The sequence below is a fragment of the Schistocerca americana genome, chromosome 3, assembly GCF_021461395.2.
Source record: "Schistocerca americana isolate TAMUIC-IGC-003095 chromosome 3, iqSchAmer2.1, whole genome shotgun sequence".
Lineage (NCBI taxonomy): Eukaryota > Metazoa > Arthropoda > Insecta > Orthoptera > Acrididae > Schistocerca > Schistocerca americana.
Genome location: NC_060121.1, coordinates 476,845,496 through 476,868,575, shown reverse-complemented (window position 1 = coordinate 476,868,575; position 23,080 = coordinate 476,845,496). Strand labels below are relative to the sequence as shown.

At 42.1% G+C, this 23,080-nt stretch overlaps 1 non-coding gene across 1 annotated transcript; it reads right to left on the bottom strand.

Moving 5' to 3' along the window:
• Nucleotides 1-21,854: 21,854 nt before the first annotated feature.
• Trnal-cag lies at nt 21,855-21,938 on the bottom strand. Its single transcript has one exon. It is a non-coding gene; the product is annotated as a tRNA-Leu (tRNA).
• Between the last annotated feature and the right edge of the window lie 1,142 nt (nt 21,939-23,080).

Here is a 23,080-nt window from a genome sequence, read left to right as displayed (position 1 = left end):
CCCACGTTCGAATCCCACCACTGCTCAGTCTGAATAAAAATCACACGACATTGCCAAAGAGGGCAGAGGAGCAGACAGAGGTCCAGGGCTCTCTCTTACGGGTGGGAAACTGTCCATAAAGAAGTAAGAATACCCAGTGACAAACGGTACGAGGACGCAGAAGTCAATAGCCACTACTGTCTTAAAGACCAAACTGTGTATCCACAGGACATGTGGCCTGTAACTGGAAACGTATCACGATAATCTGTCCATTGCAAAAGATTCTGAACGAGTCCCATATCTGAATCTCTGGAAGGGGGCTGCCAAGGGAGAGGTGTCCGTGAGGAAAAGATTACTAAGGGAAGGATGACGTTCTACGAGTCGTGTGTGGAAAGTCAGAAGTGTGAATGTAGCCAGGAAGCTAGAAAATCTACAAAGGGTAGTGTAGATACTCAATCCCGATATAATGGGGGGGGGGGGGGGGGGGGGGAAGTGAAGTGAAATGGCAAGAAGACAAGAATTTCTGGTCAGATGAGTATAGGATAATATCAACAACAGCAGAAAGTGGTATAAAGGGAGTAGGATGCGTTAGGGATAAGAAGGTATGGTAGAGCGAGTTGCTGCGAACAGTTCACTGATAGGGTTGTTATCGTCAGAATTGACAGCAAATCAACACCGGCAGTGATAGTTCAGGTAGAGATAGAGAAGGTCAATGACGATATTGAACGGGTAATTCAGTACGTAAATGAAAATCAACATCTAACAGTAATGAAGAACTGGAATTCGGTTACATGAGAAGGAGTAGAAGAAAGGATTATGAGAGAATATTTGGAATGAGAGAAGAGAAAGACTGATTGAGTTCTCTAATAAATTTCAGCTAGTAATAGCGAATACTCTGTTCAAGAATCACAAGACGAGGAGATATATTTGGAAAAGGATTCGCGGGTACGAGAAGATTTCAGCTAGATTGCGTCTTGGTCAGGGAGAAATTCCGATAGCATACACTGTATTGTAAGGCACACCCAGGAGCAGAGGTAGATCACCTTTTGGTAATGACGAAGAGAAGGAGGAGTACATATGCAAATAAATGGAATACTGAAGTACTAAAGATAAACGAGATACGCGTGAAGTTCCCTAAGGCGATAGGTACCGTGATAAGGAATAGCTCACAAGGCAGTTCAGTTGAAGGAGAAAGGACCTCTCTAAAAAGGGCCATCACAGAAACTGAAAAGAAAAACTTAGGTACGAAGAACATAACTGTGAAGAAACAATGGGTAACACAAGAAATACTTCCACTGATCGATGAAGAAGGAAGTACAAAAATGTCGCGAGAAATACATGAATACAGAAATAAAAATTACTTAGGGATGAAATAAACTGTGTGCAGAGAAACAAAGGTGAAATGGTTGCATGAATAATTTGAAGAAATCGAAGAAGAACTGATTGTTTGAAGGACTGACTCAGCATAATCACACATCAAAAAAGTTTTGCATCACTTCGGTTCCGAGAGTTCCGATACCTGTACATGAAATTGGAATAGAGCTCAACATAAACATCATTTCCGCCCGATTTATTGCTCATGAAAACCATACATTGCATGTTGTACCACCATACAGCGAGACCTTCAGAGGTGGTGGTCCAGATTTCTGTACACACCGGTACCTCTATACCCAGTCGCACATCCTCTTGCATTGATGCTTGCCTGTATTCGTCGTTAGATACTGTCCACAAGCTCATCAAGGCACTGTTGATCTAGATTGTCCCACTCCTCAACGGCGATTCGGAGTAGATCCCTCAGAGTGGTTGGTGAGTCACGTCGTCCATAAACAGCCCTCTTCAATCTATCCCAGGAATGTTCGATAGGGTTCATGTCTGGAGAACATTTTGGCCTCTCTAGTCGAGCGATGTCGTTATCCTGAAGGAAGTCATTCACAAGATGTCCAAGTTAAGGGGCGCGAATTGTCATCCATGAAGACGAATGCTTCGACTATATGCTGCCGATTTGGTTGCACTGTTGGTCGGAGAATGGCATTCACGTATCGTACAGCCGTGACGGCACCTTCCGTGGCCACCAGCGGCGTACGTCGGCCTCACCTTTCTGCACTCGCTGGACAGTGTGTCTAAGGCGTTCAGCCTGACATGGTAGCCTCCAAACACGTCTCCGACGATTGTCTGGTTGAAGGCATAGGCGACGGTCATCGGTGAAGAGAACGTGATTCCAAACCTGAATGGTCTATTCGGCATGTTGTTGGGCCCATCTGTACCGGACTGCATGGTGTCGTGGTTGTGAAAGACGGGCCTCGCCATGGACGTCAGGAGTGAAGGGCATCATTCAGCCTATTGAGCACAGTTTGAGTCGTAACACGAAAAACTTTATTCAAGATGGTGGCGTTGCTGTCAGGGTTACCGAGCGAGGTGGCGCAGTGGTTAGCACACTGGACTCGCATTCGGGAGGACGACGGTTCAATCCCGCGTCCGGCCATCCTGATTTAGGTTTTTCGTCACTTCAGGCAAATGCCGGGATGGTTCCTTTGAAAGGGCACGGCCGATTTCCTTCCCCATCCTTCCTTAATCCGAGCTTATGCTCCGTCTATAATGACCTCGTTGTTAGGGAGGCGTTAAACACTAATCTCCTCCTCCTCCTGACATGGTTCCTCCAAGCCATAATCCGTAGGCAGCGGTGATCCACTGCAGTAGTAGCCCTTGGCCGTCCTGAGCGAGGCAAGTCATTTACAGTTCCTGTCTCTCTGTATCTCCATGTCCGAACAACATCGCTTTGGTTCACTCCGAGACGCCTCAGCACTTCCCTTGTTGAGAACCCTTCCTGGCACAAAGTAACTATGCCGACGCGATCGAACCGCGGTATTGACCATCTAGGCATGGCTGAACTAACAGACAACACGAACCGTGTACCTCTTTCCCGGTGGAATGATTGCAACTGATAGGCTGTCGGACCCCCTCCGTCTAATAGACGCTGCTCATGGATGGTTGTTTATATCTTTGGGTGGGTGACATCTCTGAGCAGTCAAAGGGACTGTGATACAATATCCACAGTCAACGTCTATCTACAGGAGTTCTGGAAACAGGGGTAACGCAGAAAAAATTTTTGATGTGTGTAGAAAAGTTAAAACAACCTTCGTTGAAATTAAAAGCAATGGCGGTAACATTAAGAGTGCAATTCGACTGTTAAATGCAGAGGAAATAGCGGACAGGTGAAAAGAGCACACTAAAGGCCTCTGCGAGGGGGAAGACTTGTCTGATGTGATAGAAGAAGAAACAGGAGTCGGTATGAAAGAGATAGGGAATCCAATATTAGAATCACAAAATAAAACATCTTTGAAAGATGTAAGATCAAATGAGCCAGAAGGGATGACATTTCATCAGAATTTCTAACATCACTGGGGAAAGCAGCAACAAATCGACTGTTCAAGTTTGTGTGTAGAACGTATGAGTCTGATGAGATACCACCTGACCTTCGGAAAAACATCACCCACACAATTCCGAAGAGTAAGAGCTGACAAGTGCGAGAATTATCGCACAATGAGCTTAACAGCTCTTACATCCAAGTTGCTGACAAGGATAATATACAAGAGAACTGAAAAGGAAATTGAGGATGTGTGAGATGACGATCACTTTGGCTTTAGGAAAGGTAAAGACACCAGAGAGGCAGTTCTGATGATCTGGTTGACAATGAAAGAGAGGCGATGCAAGACACGTTCATAGGATTTGTCGGCCTGGAACAAGCGTTCGACGTTGTCAAGTGGTGCAAGATGTTCGAAGTCCCACAACCTCAACCTCAGGAAAAGAGAAAATCGAAAGGGGACATTACAAAGAACGCACACACATTTCTCAGCTGAGAACTGAAAACACCTCTTCCCCGCCCATTGAGCCAACCGTCGAAGAGTCTTCTAATTTCCAAGATGTTTTTGGAAGGTTCGAAGAAAAAAGAAAAGGAAAGGAAGATAGAGGAGGCGCCAACAAACAAAGAACTTTGGGCAGGACATTTAACAATGGACATGATACTTTTAATAGCTATTGCAAGGCAGCCGCAACTAAAACACTACCTTGAGAACACCGTTTTCCTGCTCAAAACGGTCTGAGAAGGCATCGCCGACTCTATATTCAAAATATCGGGTGAGAGGAAAGAGCGCATATAAACTGAAACTTGTGTTAGAGTCAGTGTGAAACAGAGGTTGGAAGACTTGAGAGCAAATAACGCATAAGGTACTGATAAAATTCCTTCGCAAAAACTAAAATCGTAGAGGGAAGTGGTAACCAAATTGATGTTCGAGATCGATGGTAATGGAAACACCCCGTCTGACAATCGGAAAAATATCTGAGCCGTCACGCGGTTGTTTTTCCTCCATCTTCGATCGGGATTCGAAATGTCGCGTTAAATCACAATACGGATATTAGAGAAATTCTAGCGTGTCTAGTTTTAGCGAGAGCGCACAGTGTCGCTGGAGACAAAGCAGACAGGGGAAGAACACAGAGAGAGAGCGAGAGAGAAAGTGAGCGGTTGGGGGGGGGGGGGGGAGGGAGGGAGGCGGGTAGGCGTGACTACAGATTGATTGCTTCCTCGCGTAGAAATGAGGTGGACCCAAACTGCGACCAGAAGTAAAGAGAGCCGCTTTGCGTGACTGTCTGTGCGGGCAGCGATTTTATGTACCAGTTTGGGTCTTGGCAATAGCTTGGTTCAGTTCCACGCTCTCTCAGAAAAGGATTTGGCTCCCACTAAAGCATCGTTGCGGAGATAGCTTGAGGAACAAGTTGTTGGTCCTAGGGTGTCCAATGCCATCAGCTTCAGATAGTCCCGTGGTGTGGCTAACGCATATGAGAATGGTATTCCTGCACTAGCAACGAAGGATGCAGTGAAAGTTTTGAGCTCGGCAAGCCCTTATCCTGCTATAAAGTTTGTACTAAAGAGTACCTATTTGAAGTTGGCTGTACTGGTTACCAGACATAGCTCGGACTTAGATTTCCAGTGACCTTGCAGTAACACGACAGACAGACCTCCATTAATTTAAAGAGTATCGATCACCTAGCAAGTGAGGTGCTGTTGATTTACATTTACATTTTTCGGTTGACTTGGCCTAGGGTTCTTTTCTGTTAACAAAATTTTTGAAGACTTGAATTTCTTGCTTTCAGCTGCACCAAGTAACAGAGATGCTATGTTTGTTTTTAATACTTCAATTTGTCGGTTGGTTTAGTAATTAATTCGCCTAGCTCCTTCTATATTTAGGTAACATTATTGAGTAAATTAAAAGCATTGTCTTTCAACTTACAGAAGTCTCAGATGTTACTAGGGTTCAACATATTTTATTCACGCTGCTTGGTTAGTATAAGCGTTGTCGCGTTGCAGGGGCTGTTAATACTATGTATGAAAATTGTGTTGAAGTAACGCCAAACTAACAAGCATTGAAGTAGCATGTACGACTGCTACCAACCGACTACCCACTCTAAAGTTAATCCGCCATGTAAAAGAAGTTCTTATGAAACGAGCCTCTTGATGTCCACTTATTTAAAAAGTGATAGGCGTACTTGCCACTGGATTACCTACCTTTCAAGTGATTTAATTACTTGATAGTTGTGAAGACTTGTTTTCTTAAATCTTATTGGTGAGCTTACCTAAAGAACTCTTTAAAATTGTGAAAGTTTTGGAATTTTTAAGGTACATGTTTTAATCTATTGTGAAGTTATTTAAATTTATTTGAGTTTTTGTTTCATTGCAAGATATTGCGTAAATATAAATTTAAGCTGCCATGGTTTTACAAGTAAGAAAAATCTTTGTCTAGGGTCCAAGACATGTCAGCACGCGGAATGCCCGCGACAGGTGCGGTATAATGGTCGCAGAAATTCCTAGGCCACATGCCGAGGCGTATTCGCACTAAAAGGCACAGAAACGTATCTGATTGGCTCGTAGTAAGCAGAGAAGGGGTAGAAATTTGTTGTAGAAATTTTTACCGAACTGAGTATGAATCGAAGTAGGTTGGCTGACTGTTTGATGACAGTAGAGCGCATAGAGTGGATGGTATTCAATTTGTATCGTTGGCGCAGTCCGCACTAATGAGGCGAGATTTGCTCTAAAGTGGGCTCTTCGCGGGGACGAATGACGGGTGTCTGTAGGAGACACTCTGCTGGATAGCGTTTCGAGACATTTCAGTCTCGCCATTAGATTCGACAGCGGTTATTTCGCCACTGTCCGTCCCGATAGCTGAGAGGCTGCCGGTACGGTAGCTCAGCGAGTTCGGTCAGAGAGATGGTAGTCCTCTGTAATAAAAAGCTGAGTCGAAGGATCAACAACCGCACTTTAACGGATGTCATGTGACGTCCACAAAGACCGAAACACAACCAAAGAAAAAAAAACTGGATGTTGTGTTGTCCTCATTATCATTTCATCATCATCAGTGGAAGGCGACGAGAAACCACCACTGGAATCACTTCCCTAGACGCTCATGCGGTGGACCTCTCGGACGAGGCTTCCCCCATGACATGAACTGCCGTAAGGCACACCACAAAGTTTTTAAATTTCGCCACAAGGAACGGTATCGTTTCTCTATGAGCAGAGATGCGAATCTCTATTTATTTCTGGAGACTAAGATGCTATGATGTGCTACTTTAAGAGCGCACGCTTGAAGCAGGCTTCTACTTCGGGCTTATGACTAAGCAAAGTTCTTGATTCATGTACGGCGTTGTACAGAAGTAGTTCCACCAAAGAAGTCTGCAGACGCGGTTTTACGACCTCTGTGCAGTCAAAATTTCAGCTACGCAAATTGCTTCGTTTGCATGACAGCCAACAGCAGTGAGCAGACCACCACTGCAGAATTGCTCTTCAAAGCACTGAATTCGGTAATGTACACATCATGGATCAGCAGATAGGAAACTTTTAAATGTATTATGTTCCGTTTGTCTGATCTCGAAGCCCTTTAATTAGTACCTGTCAGCGTGGAGATTTTCGTAACTTCGATGCCAACTGATATCAACTACTTAGTGTTTTCACCGTATAAACGGAGGCGCGATTCCGGATCACGTCATAGACGTTTACAGAATCTCGACTGTAGACTGACAAGCAAATAATTTCTATGTATATATTAGTTCGCTTTTCACATGTTTCTTTGAGAGCTGTGTTTAAACATATAATCAGTATCCAGTCGTTTTGCTCTTCCTAGTATTACACTCAAAATACCGATCCTGATCAAGTTAGAGAGGAGTGTTGTCGACCTTACTCCAGCTTGATTTCATCGGGATTCGAAATCTTGCATTATATCGCAACTCGGACAGTAGAGAAAAATCTCTGTTGCGGTTAATCTTCAATGGCGGCGGACGGTTGTGCCAAAAAGAAAACATAGAGATACAGCGTAAAAATGCAGGGGCAGACAGTGTGTGTGTGTGTGTGTGTGTGTGTGTGTGAGGGAGAGAGAGAGAGGGGGGGGGGGGGGGGGGGAGGGGTGCGTGACCGCAGAGTGAGTGCTTCCTCGTGTAGATAAGAGGTGGAGCTGTAGTGCAACTAGCCTTACACACAGCTGCTTTTTGTGGTGTCCTGTGTGGACGGGCGGTTGTGTGCGCCAGTCGGATCCTAGCAAACTAAGTGGCGTACGTAGCGTCGCAGTGTATAGAAGCTGTGTGTTTGCTTGGCTCCGTCGCACGACTTGATCGCACTTTCAGCAAAGCGGTTGACGTTTGCTTCCCACTGAAGCACCGTTCCGGAGATAGCTTGTGGAACAAGTTATTGGTCCTAGTGTTTGCAGCGCGTTCGACTTCAGATGGGTCTTGCAGTGTGGCTAATCTACCTGAGAATGTATGCGAGCACTGGTGACAAAGGACGCAGTGAAACTTTTACATTCGGTAAGTCCTTATTCAGTTTTAAAATTTGTACTAAGGCAAACGTATGTGAAGTTCGGCATGCTGGTTACCAGTTGGTAACCAGTACGGGTAAATTGAAAGCAGTGTCTTCAACTTACACCAAGCTCAGATGTTACTAACAAGAGAACCTCCCCATCGCACCCCCCTCAGATTGTTATAAGTTGGCACAGTGGATAGACCTTGAAAAACTGAACACGGATCAATGGAGAAAACAGGAAGAAGTTGTGTGTAACTATGAAAAAATAAGCAAAATATACAAACTGAGTAGTCCATGTGCAACATAGGCAACATCAAGCTCTTATGTTATCATCACTTTTTTGGGAGTGATTATCACATCCACAAGAAAACCTAAATCGGGCAAGGTAGAAGAATCTTTTTACCCATTCGCCAGGTGTAAAAGTTAGGTGGGTCGACAACATATTCCTGTCATGTGACGCACATGCCGTCACCAGTGTCGTATAGAATATATCAGACGTGTTTTCCTGTGGAGGAATCGGTTGACCTATGACCTTGCGATCAAATGTTTTCGGTTCCCATTGGAGAGGCACGTCCTTTCGTCTACTAATCTCACGGTTTTGCGGTGCGGTCGCAAAACACAGACACTAAACTTATTACAGTCAACTGAAACGTCAACGAACGAACGGGCAGATCATAACTTTGCGAAAATAAAGAAAGTAAACTATTCATTCGAGGGAAGACTTGAACCAAGGACCTCTTGTTTTACAGCTGCTCACGGTAACCACGGGACCGGGGCGCTCCAGAGCTCACACTATTCTTGATGTTGCCTATCTTGCCATGGACTACTCAGTGTGTATATTTTGCTTATTTTTTTCATAGTTCCACACAACTTCTGCCTGTTTCCTCGATTGATCTGTCTTCAGTTTTTAGAGGCCTAGCCACTGTGCCAACTTATAACTAAATCTGAGGGTGGTGCGATGGGGAGGTTCCCTTGTAAGAGCTTGAGTGTTTTCGCGCTTCAGGGGCAGTTATTACTATGAACGGAATCTGTGGTGAAGTATCGACAAAGTAACAAGCATTGAAGCGGCATGGACGAGTTGTACCAACCGACTGACCACTCTGATGTTAATCTGCCATGTAAATAGTTCTTTCGGAAACGGGGCGCTTGACATTACCTTATTGTAAAAGGAACTGGCGTACTTGCCACTCCGTTGTGTACCTTTAAAGTGTTTTAATTTCTTGGCAGTTCTGAAGATTTAAAAAAAATGTATTATAGTGTTTACCCAAAGAAATTTTTGAAATTGATGAAAGCTTTGAGAGCTGTCAAGTAGATTTTTTTAACCTGTTTGTTTTGTTTGTTTTATTGCATGATATTATGTAAAAATAATTTAAAACTTTCATGGTCTTGCGAGTAAGAAAAAGCCTTGCCCATAGTCCAAGAGATGTCAGTAATTGTGATAGAAATAACTGGCTTTCGGATATTTGCTAAAAAAAACAAGTTTTTTTTTAATAGTATTTAACATTTTTTTCCGAGCACCTCTGCTATTCCACGAGTTTGTAACTACCCGTTGTTCCAAAATTAATTAGTATTTGTCTGATTTAAACGTCTGGGAATAGTTTAAATTACAATATTTTTCTAAAGTGCGGGACTAATATCATTTACTCGATCCTGGAGATAACCTGGGCAGTGCAGCGTACGAACTGCCGACTAATCATCTTAGTATTTTACGCATCCAAAATGGTGACGATAATAATATGCAAAACAACGAAAAATAAAAATGAGGATATGTTAGGTGACGATCACTTTAGCCTTACGAAAGATAAAGGCGGCAGAAGAAGTCATGACGTTGCACTTGAGAAAGTACGACTTACAGGCTATGTTGATCTGGAGAAGGTGTGCTGCTTCTTATAATGGCTCAATATGTTTGACACTCGAGATACGTGTAATAAACAATATGAACATGAACCAGGAAGGAAATATATTGAAAAATCAACAAACAAGATCTCGGTTTAAAAACGATGCAACACATGCATGTAACCTTTCATTCCTATTCTTCAATCTATACACCGCGCAAGTAATGTCATAAAGAAACGAAGAAAAATTGGGCCTAAATTTCAGAGTGAAAGCATTCCGATGATACGGTTCGTTGATGGCGTGGCTGTCCTCAGCAAAAGCAAGGAGGAACTGCAGGACCTACTGACTATAGCGAACGCTGTAGCGACGGCATGCTATGATTGGAGAGTAAACCGCAGAAATAAAGTAATGAAGAGTAGCAGAAAGGATATTAGCGACGAACCTAACATCAAAATAAAGGTTCACGATTGATGGAATTCTGCCACTTTGGAAGCCAAATAATATATTATGCTTACCCATTACGGATATTTTAGAGCCGTGACTGTATACTGTCGCAAACCAGCACCCAGCATTATGCTACTACCAGTAATGATGTTACTTCCCGGATCCTCCCGAAACCATCTGAAGATGAACCTGAAAAGGTTCGAAAACCGGTTCATGGAATAAAGCATTATCATTCAAAAAAGTGACTGGTTGCAGTTGTGTATAACTTATTTACATTCAAATAATATATGACAGACAAAGCAGAAAGATATAAAAAGCAGTCTACCACAGGCGAAGACGGTATTTCTAGCAAAAAGAAAACTGGTAAAATGAAACGTAGGGCTTAATTTTAGGGAGAAATTCTGATAATGTACGTTTGGAGCACAGCACTGTATAGTAATGAATTATGGAGTGTGTATTAACAGCAAAAGGAAAGAATGAAAGCGTTTGTCATGAGGCCGAGAGAAGAATGTTGAAAATTGATAGGACTGATAATATGTGGAAAGAGGAAATTCTCTGTAGTATCTGTGAAGGAAGGAATGTGTTGACAATACTGAAAGGAAGACGAGACAGGACAACAGGCAGTGTGTTAAGACTTTAGAGTGTAACTTTCATGGTACGAGAGGAGATATACAACAGAGAGTTTGGAACACACTCGACAAACAAATGAGGACCTTGGGTGTAAGTGCTAGTCTGAGATGAAGAGGTCGGCACAAACGAGGAATTCGTGACAGGCGCATCAAACGTGTGGGAAGAATGAAAACTCAAAAAAATTTAAGTGTTTGGAAGTCTTTTGTGAATGTATTTGTCTACATTATAGCGTTTCACGGAGGTGAAATGTGGGCCAAAATTATGGCAAGAATAAAATAGAAATTTTCGGAACACGGTGCTACATTAAATTAGATAAGTAAATTGCTTACGTAATGAGAGTAACGATATTTGTGGTACAGTTCGACTGGAAAAAGATATTTGCTGATTGGACACATCCTGGTGCATCAAGCAATTATTTGGCAATGGAGGGAGGTTGGTGGTGTGGAAGGATTGAAGGGATTAAAGTAGTAGAACGAGACAAAAGCTTACTTTTCTATTTTATTTTATTTATTTTTTAGCCTTCATTCATCTGAATGGTTTCAGGCGGCCCGCCATGAATTATTATCCTCTGCTAATCTCTTCATCTCAGAGTAGCACTAGCAGCCTACGTCTTTGCGGCATCTATTTACCACAGAAGTTATTTCCTCATATCTTAACAGACGTCCCACCGTCCTGCCCTTATTGTTGTCTGAGTTCCCCATGTATTCCTTTCCCCGACGATTCTGCGGAGCACATTTTCATTCCTTACCGTATCAGTCCACCTAATTTTCAACATTGTTCCGTAGCACCACATCTCACATGCTTCAATTCTCTTCTTTTAGGATTTTCACACAGTCCATGTTTCACTACCACACGATGCTGTGACCCAAACGTACGTTCTCAGAAATTTCTTCCTCAAATTAAGTCCTACGTTAGATACTAAGAGACTTCTCTTGGTCAGAAATGCCCTTTTAACCAGTGTTGTCTTCCTCTATCCGGCCATCATTGCTTATTTTGCTGCCTAGGTACCAGGAACAATTAACTCCATCTACTTAGTGGCCATCAGTGATGGCTACATCTCATTACTTTCCCTCTTTCTTCGGTATACTCTCAATCTATATTCTATTCTCATTAGACTGTTGATTCCGTTCAGCAGATCCTGTAATTCTTCTTCACTTCTAGTGACCACAGCAATGTGATCAGCAAATCTTATCATTGATAACCATTCACCTTGAATTTTAATTCCACTCCTGAACCTTTCTTATATTTCCGACATTGCTTCTTTCATGGATAGGTTGAACAATAGGTGCGAAAGATACCGCCCCTCTCTTACACCCTTTTTAATCCGAGCACTTGGTTCTTGATCTTCCACTCTTATTGTTTCATCTTGGTTCTTGCACAAATGGAGTATTACTCATTTCCCCTATAACTTATCCCTACTTTTCTCAGTAGCTCGAACATCTTGAACCATTTGACATTGGCCAACATTTTTCCATCTCGAGAAATCCTACGAACGTGACCTGACACTTATTTAGTCTTGATTTCGTTTTCAGCCGAAACATTAGGATTGCCTCTCTGGTGCTTTTACCTTTCCTAAACCCAAACTGATCGTCAGCTAAAACATCTTCAATTTTCTTTTCCGTTAATTTGTATTATTTGTCACCAACGTGCATTCGTTAGCTGTTATGCTGATAGTGCATTAATTCTCACACCTCGCAACTCTTACAATCTTTAGAATTGTGCGGTTGATGTTTTTTCCGAAAATCGGCTAGCATCTCGCAACCGTCATATATTATGCACACCAACGTGAATAGTCATTTCGTTTTCGCTTCCCCCAATGATTTTAGAAATTCGTGTGGAACAGTATCTATCCCTGGGTCCTTATCTATTTTTAAGCCTTCCAAAGCTCTTTTAAATTCTGATTCTAATACTGGATCCCTTGTCTCTTCTAGGTAGACTCCTGTTTCTTCTTTTATGACGTCATGAAACAAACCTTGCAGCTCATAGGCCTACAATGCACTTCGTCCACATATCTGCTCTCTCCTTTGCACTTAACAGTGGAATTCCCATTGCAATCTCAAAGTTAGCATCTTTGCTTTTAATGTCAATGATCGTTGTTATTACTTTCCTGAATGCTAAGTATGTCCTTCCAGCAATCACACCTTTTTCGATTTTACCACATTTCATGCGCAGCCATTTCGCCTTAGTTTCCTTGCACTAGCTATTTATTTCGTTTCTAAGTGATTTTTATCTCGGTATCCCTGATTTTCCCTAAATATTTTAGTACTTCCTTTTTTCATCGATAAGCTAAAGTATTTCTTCTGTTAACCATAGCTTCTTAACAGGTAGCTTCTTTGTACCTACATTTTTCTTTCCACTTTCTGTGATTGCATTTTTGAGATATATCCATTCATCTTCTACTGAACTGCCCACTGAGCTATTCATTACGTCAGTATCTATAGCCTCAGAGATAGTCAAACGTATCTCTTCATTCGTTAGTATTTACGTGTTTCACATCTTTGTTCATTGGTTATACCTGAACAGTCTCTTAATCTTCAGACCATGATGTAACCTAACTGAAATTTTCCCCTATTTCCCGTCCTTCTCTGGGTATACTTCCTCCTCTTGTGTATCTTGAAGCCGCGCGGGATTAGCCGAGCGGTCTCAGGTGCTACAGTCACGGACTGTGCGACTGGTCCCGGTGGAGGTTCGAGTCCTCCCTCGGGCATGGGTGTGTGTGTTCGTCCTTAGGATAATTTAGGTTGAGTAGTGTGTAAGCTTAGGTTCTGATGACCTTAAAAGTCAAGTCCCATAAGATTTCGCACACATTTGAACATTTTTTGGTGTCTTGAACACAGTGTTCACTATTACTAACTGAAATTTATTGCAGAATTATGTTTTTCTTTCTCCTCTCTCATTCCTACTACCAAGCCCACATACCTCCGTAACCCATTATGCTACTCCGTCCCCTACAAGCGCATTCGAATCTTCTATGACTGTTAGATTTTCATCTTCCATTACCAGCTGAATGGCCCGTTCAGTATCCTCATAATTTCTCCATTTCTTCAGTTTCGGCTTGCGACGTCGCCATATACACCTAAGCTATTGTTGTCGATGTTAGGTTGCTGTCGATTCTGATGAGAACAACCATGTCACTGAAATGTTCGCAGTAACTCAGTGTCTCTGCCTCGTGATGTCTGGGTGTTGTGTGATGTCCTTAGGTTAGTTAGGTTTAAGTAGGTCTAAGTTCTAGGGGACTGATTACCATAGATGTTAAGTCCCATAGTGCTCAGAGACATTTGAACCACTTAGTAACTCAGTGACTGCGCTACATTCCTATCCGTAACGAATCTTACTCTCGTTGCACAATTCTCTGCTACCGTTGATATTACCATATACTCGTCTAACGAGAAGGTCTTGTCTTCTTTCCATTTCACTTCACTGAATCCAATTATATATAGATTCAACCTTAACATTTTCCCATGCATCTTTTCTAACTTTCCTACCACGTTCAAAATTCTGACATTCTACGCCCTGACTCGTATAACGTTATCGTTTCGTTCGTTATTCAATCTTTTTCTCATGGTCACCTTCTTGGCAGTGCCCTCCCAGAGATTGAAATAGGGGAATAGTCCAAACTCTTTTCCCAATGTGCACATCATCATGATACTTTTTTAATTACAGGCCACATGTCCTGCGGATACATGTCATGTGTCTTTAACGGAAAGCTAGATGACAGTAATCATGTTTAATGATTGTATGTTACAGAGGTAAAGAGAAACTCTTTCCGATGGTTTTGAGCTATAGTCATGCAATGCTTTTAAGAAGAGTAAAGTACCATTCAACTGTGTATTATTATATTTATCTTTTGTACTATCCAGATTTCGGCTTTTACGCCGTTATCATGTACTAAGGTAAGAGCTGTTCTAACAACTTTTAGTATTCTAGATAAGCATTTTAAAGATTGGAAAACAAATAAATCACAAGGTCCGAATGGAATCCCAGTTATTTTTTAAAAAGAGTATTCTACGGCATTGGTCCCTTATCTATCTCTCCCAGCACGAAGTCCCAAACGATTGGAAAAAAGCGCAGGTAACTCCAGTGTAGAAGAAAGGTAAAAGAACGGAACCGCAAAATTACAGACCAATATCCTTAACTTCTGTTTGCTGCAGAATCCTTGGGCACATTCTCAGTTAGAATATAATATACTTTCTTGAGGCTAAGCAGCGTATGTCCACGAATAAGTATGGCTTTAGAAAGCGTTGCTCGTGTGGAACTCAGCTTGTCCTTTTCTCTCATGATGTACTGAGAACTATAGATGAAGGCTAAGAGGCAGATTCCATATTTCTAGGTTTCCGGTAAGCATTTTATACGGTGCCCCATCGCAGGCTCTTGACGAAGGTACGAGCATATCGAATAAATTCACTGATACGTGAGTGGCTCGAAGACTTCTTAAGTAATAGAACACAGTAAGTTGTCCTCGACAGTGAGTGTTCATGGGAGACGACGGTATCATCAGGAGCGCCTTAAAGAAGTGTGATATTACGGCTGTTGTTCTCTATATTCATAAATGATTTGGCGGTCTGGGTGGGGAGCAATCTGTGGTTATTTGCTGTTGATGCCGTGGTGTACGGGAAGATGTCAAAGTTGAGTGACTGTAGGAAGATACAAGAATACTTAGACAAAATTTTAAGGAGTGGTTACCTGTAAAGGAGACTGCATATAGGACGCTGGTGCGACCTATTATTGAATACCGCTCGAGTGTTTGGGTTCCGTAGGAGGTTGGATTGAATGAAGACATCGAAGAAATTCGGAGGAGGGCCGCTAGATTTGTTACCGGTAGTTTCGAACAAAACTTAAATGTTACGGAGATGCTTCGGAAACTCAAATGCGAATCCCTGGATGGAAGGCGGCGTTCTTTTCTGGAAACACCACTGAAAAAATTTAGAGAACCGGGCTCTGAAGCTGACTGACGAATGATTCTGCTCCCGCCAACATACATCGAGCATAAGGACCACGAAGATAAGAAACGAGAAATTAGGACTCACACAGAGGCGTACAGACAGTCGTTTTTCCTTCGCTCTATTTGCGAGTGGGATAGGAGGGAAAACGACAAGTAGTGGTACAGAATATCCTCCACCACACATCTTATGGTGGCTCGCGTTGTACCTATGTAGATGTAGGTAGATGTATATAATGGCAAAGAAGCTGAAGTCTGGATAGCAAAAAAGGTAAATATAGTAATACCCAGTCAAATGGCGGTTTACTCTTTCAAAAAGGGGTGATGCGGTTAGCAAAAGATAGACTAGTGAGGAGAGAGGTATTAAACCAATCTTCTGGCTAAGACCACAGCAGCGTCAGCTAATGCTAACAGTCTTGTCGTTATTTATTTAGAGTTACTGAATATATCTATATTTACACTGTAAATCCTTCGGACGATGGCTTTCATTGCTGTGTCTTCTCCACGATCTCTCTTTGTGCAGATACTTCTGTGTACCTTTGTGATAATATACTGTTATATCCGTGTGTCTCATGTGAGGGTGTAGATATATGTTGAAACAACTGAACTGGCGAACTCTTGAACATAGAGGTAAACTATACCGAGAATAGAAGCTCCAAGAACCTTATATAAATGATGACTCTAGGAATATACTATAACCCCCTATTTGGTGGCCATCTTTCGTTGTTCGCCTTAGGAATCTGGAGTGTCCGAAAGCGCTGCATAATTGCGTGAGAGATTATTGGCACGGCCAACATGCTTCTTTAAGGTGCCCAGGAAAGAAAACAACGAAGCCAATAACAAAAGCGTGTCTGTAGCGATCCGTATGTGGTCCAGAGATTTGAGATGTAGCGCTGCAGCCCATACTAAGTTACATGACAGCGATAATGTAAGTGGACTGGTGGTATTTGCAGACGACGTGCTGTTCGTTGTAAGTGGTGACTACAGAAGACAAATGTAATGCGGCCCTCCACGAACTTGAGGGATGGTGTCTAAGTGTTAAATTGTCATTAGCATCTTACAACGCCCCTTTTGCTGAAAGGTAACCTAATAAGAAACCCTAAAATTAAATTAAATAATTTTAGGAGAAGCACAGTATCGAGATATCTAGGGGTATTTCTGGACGAGCTTCGTAGCTTCGCCTATCATGTAGAGGAGGGGGACAGAAAAGGTAGAGGAAAGGTACAAACCTGATGAATAAAATTGCAGGTAGGCAATTTCGGCTTTCCGTGAAGAAAGACGATACCAGGAGTTTATACTAGCATCTGTAGTAGGATGTGGTGCGAGCCTTTGGACCCATAGATTGCAGCTAGCGAAGCTAGCCTCAGTAGTGAGAAGAGTTCGAGGCATGCTACTAAGATTAATGGGCGCCTACTGCACTACCCCGAATCATGCTGTGTTAATAACTCTAGAAACATGATCCCTAGGCTTGGAAATTAGAAAAAGGTGTATTTTACTGGTTAAAGAAAGGTTATCAAATGGAAGTACGAAGGGTACTTGGAACTGAGGCCATTTGCGAAAAAACCAATACAAGATCGCCTATTTCAACTGTGACAAAATATATGGGACGCCTCATCCTTGCCTAATTTCAGGGAGAGATTAAACATGAGATTTCTTAGCCCATAGCAGTGATTGATGCATTATCTGACTGTCCATGGCAATTATACCACGTATCTGTACAAAATCAGAAGACAGATGAATGCTGTGGTAGTTCAAATGGCTCTGAGCACTATGGCACTTAACATCTGAGGTCATCAGTCCCCTAGAACTTAGAACTACTTAAACATAAATAACCTAAGAACATCACACACCTCCATACCCAAGGCAGGATTCGAACCTGCGACCGTAGCGGTATCGCGGTTCCAGACTGAAGCACCTAGAACCTCTCGGCCACAACGGCTGGTGACTGTGGTAGTGTTGGCACACCAGAACGTTCATTGTGGTACTGGACGCTCTATGAAGATACAGTGGGTAATGGGCATCAGGTATTAAGGATATTGGCTCCCAAAGTAGCACTAAAGAGTGAGTCTACCCGCCGCATCTCGGATGATACTGCAGCCGCAGTATCGAGGAAGCCCAAGGAAGACTTGACGATGCATTCAACGAACCATAAGTCTTCATAGAGGCTAGACATTTTCTGCAGTTGGAGAGAAGACAACTGAGGTCGGCTGCCATACAGTGAAACACTGTCCCAAGAATCTACATTGCGTTGGTGCAAGTGATCATGGAAGTGTGGAGTATAAGGAGGAACAGTGATGGGTAGAATTACTTGCAATGTTGAAATCCTGCTGACGTGCTATCCGATGCCCAAGCAATCCAGAGGACTATGGCTGCTGACCGGGGTAGAATGAGGGAAGATCCAGTAGTGGAGACAATCATCTAAAAGTCAAATGCACCAAAATAAATTAACAAACAGAGAACAAACTGTGTAGTGTTGTAGTATTAGTAGCTGGGTAACTAGTTAAAGATTTAATGTATGAAGTTTTGTAGTAGTAGAAGTAGTATGTATATATAGTGAGAAATAAGTAATACACACTTTATTACTATCCAAGGAACTGTGATTTGTATGGCCTATTTTAACTTTTCAGGTATGAGGCTATAATTATGAAGAATAAATAAATAAACCCCCTATGTATCGCTTCCATGCCGATAGTGAGGACAAGGCTTGATTAACTACAGCACGCAACGGAGGCATTCAAACAATTAATCGTACTGTGCTCCTTACGTGAATGAGTCGGGGAAAACCCTAATAACTAATACAGTGGGTCGTTCTTCCAGCCAGGCGCTTCAGCGTAGTTTGCCGACTACAGATGTAAATGCAGATGTGAACATTCGTTGTTTACAGTAGCGCTACTGTCCAATAATTGGCTCAAAAACACTTCTCCGTACATAGGACAAGCATTCGTCACTATTGCTTGTTTCTATTAGTTTCAATAACTTAAAGGCGAATTAGTTTTTTTTACGACACAATAAAACAGATGACAGATTTTAATTTGCGATTTACTAGCACCTTCTCTACACTCTCTTCGTGTTAAAGGGCTTTGTTAAGTGCGTACCCGATTTTTAAGATTTGATGGTATCGTATGTGTCTAGGAGACAGCAGGAAATCTATAGCCTTACCCTGTTATTGTTCTGTTACCCTTGGGTAAGTTGGCTAAATTGTCGGCACGAAAGTTTCAGCTCGAAGTCTGGCTGGATGCAGCTCTCTGTGCTTCTCTCTAAAGATCTTTCTAACTTTGCGATAGGTGGCGTCTTTCACATAGTTATGCATTGTTCTAGAGTCTTGCGTTTGTCCTGTAGCCTCTTCTACTTAACCATTTCCTGTTACCCCCTTTCTTAATGACTATATTTCCTTTCGCCTGCTACATTTGTTGTATTTTTATATTTTCTTCCTTCGTCAGTTAAATTCATTGACTTCTGAGCTATCGAAAGAATTATGGTAGATTCTGTCCTTTACCGCGCGGGGTAGCACAGTAGTTACCTCACTGGACTTGGATTCAGGAGGGCGAAAGTTGAAACCAGCGTCCGGTCATTGTGATTCTGGTTTTCTGTGATTTCACTGAATCGCTTAGGGGAAATACTGGGATGGTTCCTCCCAAAGGGAACTACCGTTTTCCTACTCCATCCTTCCCTAAAACGAACTTGTAGTCAGCCTCTAATGACATCGTTATCGACGGTACGTTGAACACTAATCTCCTCCTCCTTCTCTTCCTATGATCTTTTATCCGTTTGATCCACTGCTGGCTTCAGTATCTCATCTTTAAAAACTACCCATTAGTCTTCCTCATTATTTTTTCCCCTATTTCAGTAAATAGCTACCTAATGCTCCTTCTGAAAGTCTCTTATCTTCATCCTGATCCCATGTTCTTAAATTCCTACAGAATTCAAATCCGCCTTGCAAATGTCTAACAATTCAAAACCTCCTTCTTTCCCGTTGCTAACTATCTTACTTGTATTCCCTCATCACAATTAAATATTCGTAGATGGGTCCACATATTGTCAGTAATATTTCCTCTGTGCTGTAGCAGTTTCTCTGGGAAACGCATCCTCCATATAGTCCCGATATCTCCCGATGCTGTTCCCATATTTTTGGACACCTGCATAAAGACATTCATGCCATGGATTTGCTTTAGTTGAGGAGGTGTACGCCTTGTTATAAGCATGGTCCCGTAGGTAACTGCAAACAAATTTTCATTAAGGCACTGGCCATTCTTGTCTCACACTGCGATAAATACATTAACAGTTGTGACAATTACTTTGGAAATAATTAACAGCTTACTAACTTCTATTCCATCCATCTCGCGTTCGTTTGACTAGCCCTTACACTACAGTATAAAGACTACAAAGGGCGTTTGAAAAGTCCGAGAGATGGCACCACTGCCGCGTATCGAGGTCATGTTTAGTTAGTAGCATCTTTGGAGAGAATGCACACCAAGTTTCACCCATATTGGTCGATTTCTTTGTGTTTGGCATTCGTGTGAATCAATGAAGTCAAAAAATGGACGAAGAAGAATTTCGTGTGGTGATTAAACATTACTGTATGAAAGGCAAAACGCCTCTGCAAAATAAAGAGAAGCTTGATAAACATTATGGTGACTCTGCAGCTTCGTTTAGAATAGTTTACAAGTGGTTTTAAAATTTTCGGAATGGCCAAATATGCACAAGTGATGGTGAACGTTCTGGACACCCTGTGTAGGTTACGACTGGAGAAATCTTTGATAAAATCCATGATATGTTGATAGATGAGAGAAGAGTTAAAGTGCGTCAGATTGCTAGTGCTGTGGGCAATTCGAATGAATGGGTACATAATATTTTGCATAAGCATTTGGATATGAGAAAGCTATCCGCAAGATGGGTATCGCGATTGTTCATGCTTGACCAAAAACAGTGGTGTACTGCTGCAAGGATGGTTTGCAGCTGTTCAGAAAGAATCCACAGGACTTAAAGCATCGTTCCCTCACTGTGGATGAAACGTGGATACATTACTATACTCCTAAGTCCAAACAACAATCTAAACAATGGGTTACCAAGGGAGAACCTGCACCATAAAAGACGAAGACCAATCCTTCGGCCAGAATGTGTATGGGGACTGTCTTTAGCGATTCGCAAGGGATAATACTCATCGACTATCTGGAAAATGGTAAAACCATTACACATGCATATTATTCATCGTTACAACCGTTTGAAAACCGAGCTGCAAGAAAAACGCCGGTGATTTGTTCACAAAAAGTCCTCTTCCATCACAACAATGCACCAGCACAGACCTCAGCAATTGTGGTCACAGAATTAATAGAGATAGGATTCCATCTGGTTTCACATGACCCCTATTCTCTAGACTTTACTCCCTCGAACTAGTACTTGTTCCCCAATTTGAAGGAATGTCTGACAGGACAATGATTTTATTCAAACAAGGAGGTAATTGGAGCAACTAGTAGCTATTTTGCAAACCTGAACAACTCCTATTATTCGGAAGGGACCAACAAATCAGAAAAGCGTTGGACGAAGTGCATAAGCCTAAAAGAAGACTATGTCGTAAAATAAGAAAAGTTTAAACGAAACACATAAGTAGTTTTTAGTTTTGCATGGAATATCCAAACGCCCCTCGCACATTTTCAAGTGCCTTACATGACATATGAAATACGTCTTCTAAGCATGTTGGTCCTGTAAAGGTGTGTGGATGAAGTGGGTGGTGATTCTACACCGAAGATGGATGTAGTTATAGCGGATACAAAAAAACCTTTATTGATGTTTATATACATTCATGAGACTTCCATGCTGGCAGTGTTGATGATGAGCACAGAAAATACAGCAACACAGCGTCTTTTAGTGTCCCAACATCTAACGTGGCCTTGCAGGCTCTAGCATTAACTGTGCACTACTGATGTGACTGCTGAACCTCAGTGGAGTCTCGCTTACTCGACCCACATTTGTTATTTTAATTCCACCATAATTTCAGATAACGAAAAGTATTGAATATCGTTCCTGTTTTTAAATCACACGTTATGTTATCGCAGGGAACCATCAACGCCATCTGCCACAAACTTTGTAATGAGATTTGGCAACACACCTATGCGGTCTCTACGTTCCTGGTTACAGGTTTATCGACATGCGAAAAAATTAAAATCAAACGACCTTCGTAAAAATTTTTGTCAGGAGTGGGATTCGAACCCACGCCCACAGAAGTGGACTGCGACCTGAACGCAGCGCCTTGGACCGCTCGGCCACCCTGACAGCCATTTAAGATGTAATGTGCGACAGTTTCTCTCCCGTATTCCGCTTTCGACAAGTAGGCGAGAAAATGAGTTGCAACAGCGGAGCGAGTTCCGAGGTCAGCGTTAGCGTGTGTGGCAGTCACAACGAGCAGTCTGTCGCTCAGCGACTGCTGCGCTGTGCTCGGGCGTTGCACAACTCTGGGCATAATAATAGTGCAAGAGACAGTTCAGCGACGTGACGTGGTTCGAGTCTGGGCTAAACTGCTTTTTACAAGTAGTGTGTAGATTCGAATCTCTTGAAAAGCGGCATTTTCCCTTGAAATCGGTTTTCATACGCAAGTTATTAAGTTTGCTTCTTTATAGCGATCTCGAAAAAGATATCACCACAGACGCAAATAAATTTCTGTTATTCTCACTTCAGATTAAAAAATGTACAGGATTGCAAACAAAGTTCTGCAATCAAAAATAAAACTGAAAGAAGATAATGGGCTGTAAATGGAGGGGACCTTTGGGAAATCTGAGTATACATACAGTTGTTTAGAGGCCAAAACATGCAGTGTGATATACATGTATTTCTGATTGCTATTACTAATATTATTGTTATTATGATTATTGTCATTATTCATGAGGAAAAATTTTAGTTCATTATACATTGAGGATATAAAAGATGAGCTCTAGATGCGAAAGACTTTGGGTAAAAAACTTTTGTTGATTCATCAGTCTTGCGATTGATTTGATGTGGTCCGTCACCTATTCCTTTCCTGTGCCAACCTTTTCATATCAGAGTAGCAATTACAACCTATGTCCTCAATTATTTGCTTGATGTGTTCTAATCCTTGTCACCCTTTATAATTTTTACCCTCTACAGTTCCCTCTAGTTCTATGGAGGTCATTCCCTGATGTCTTGACAAATGTCCTGTTAACTTATCCTTTCTTCCTGTTAGTGTTTTGCGTATGTCCCTTGTCTAGCCGATTCTGCGGAGAAGCTCCTTTTTCCTTACCTTACCAGTCCACATAAATTGCAACACCCGACTTCGAATCACGTGGTCTAGGGGAACCATTTCTGACTAGTCATCAAAACTTTCTCTGTGATGGGTTAGAGCCCTGCCATTGCTTGAATATTGAATAAAGATCATCAGTAATGGCGACCGAAGACATCGG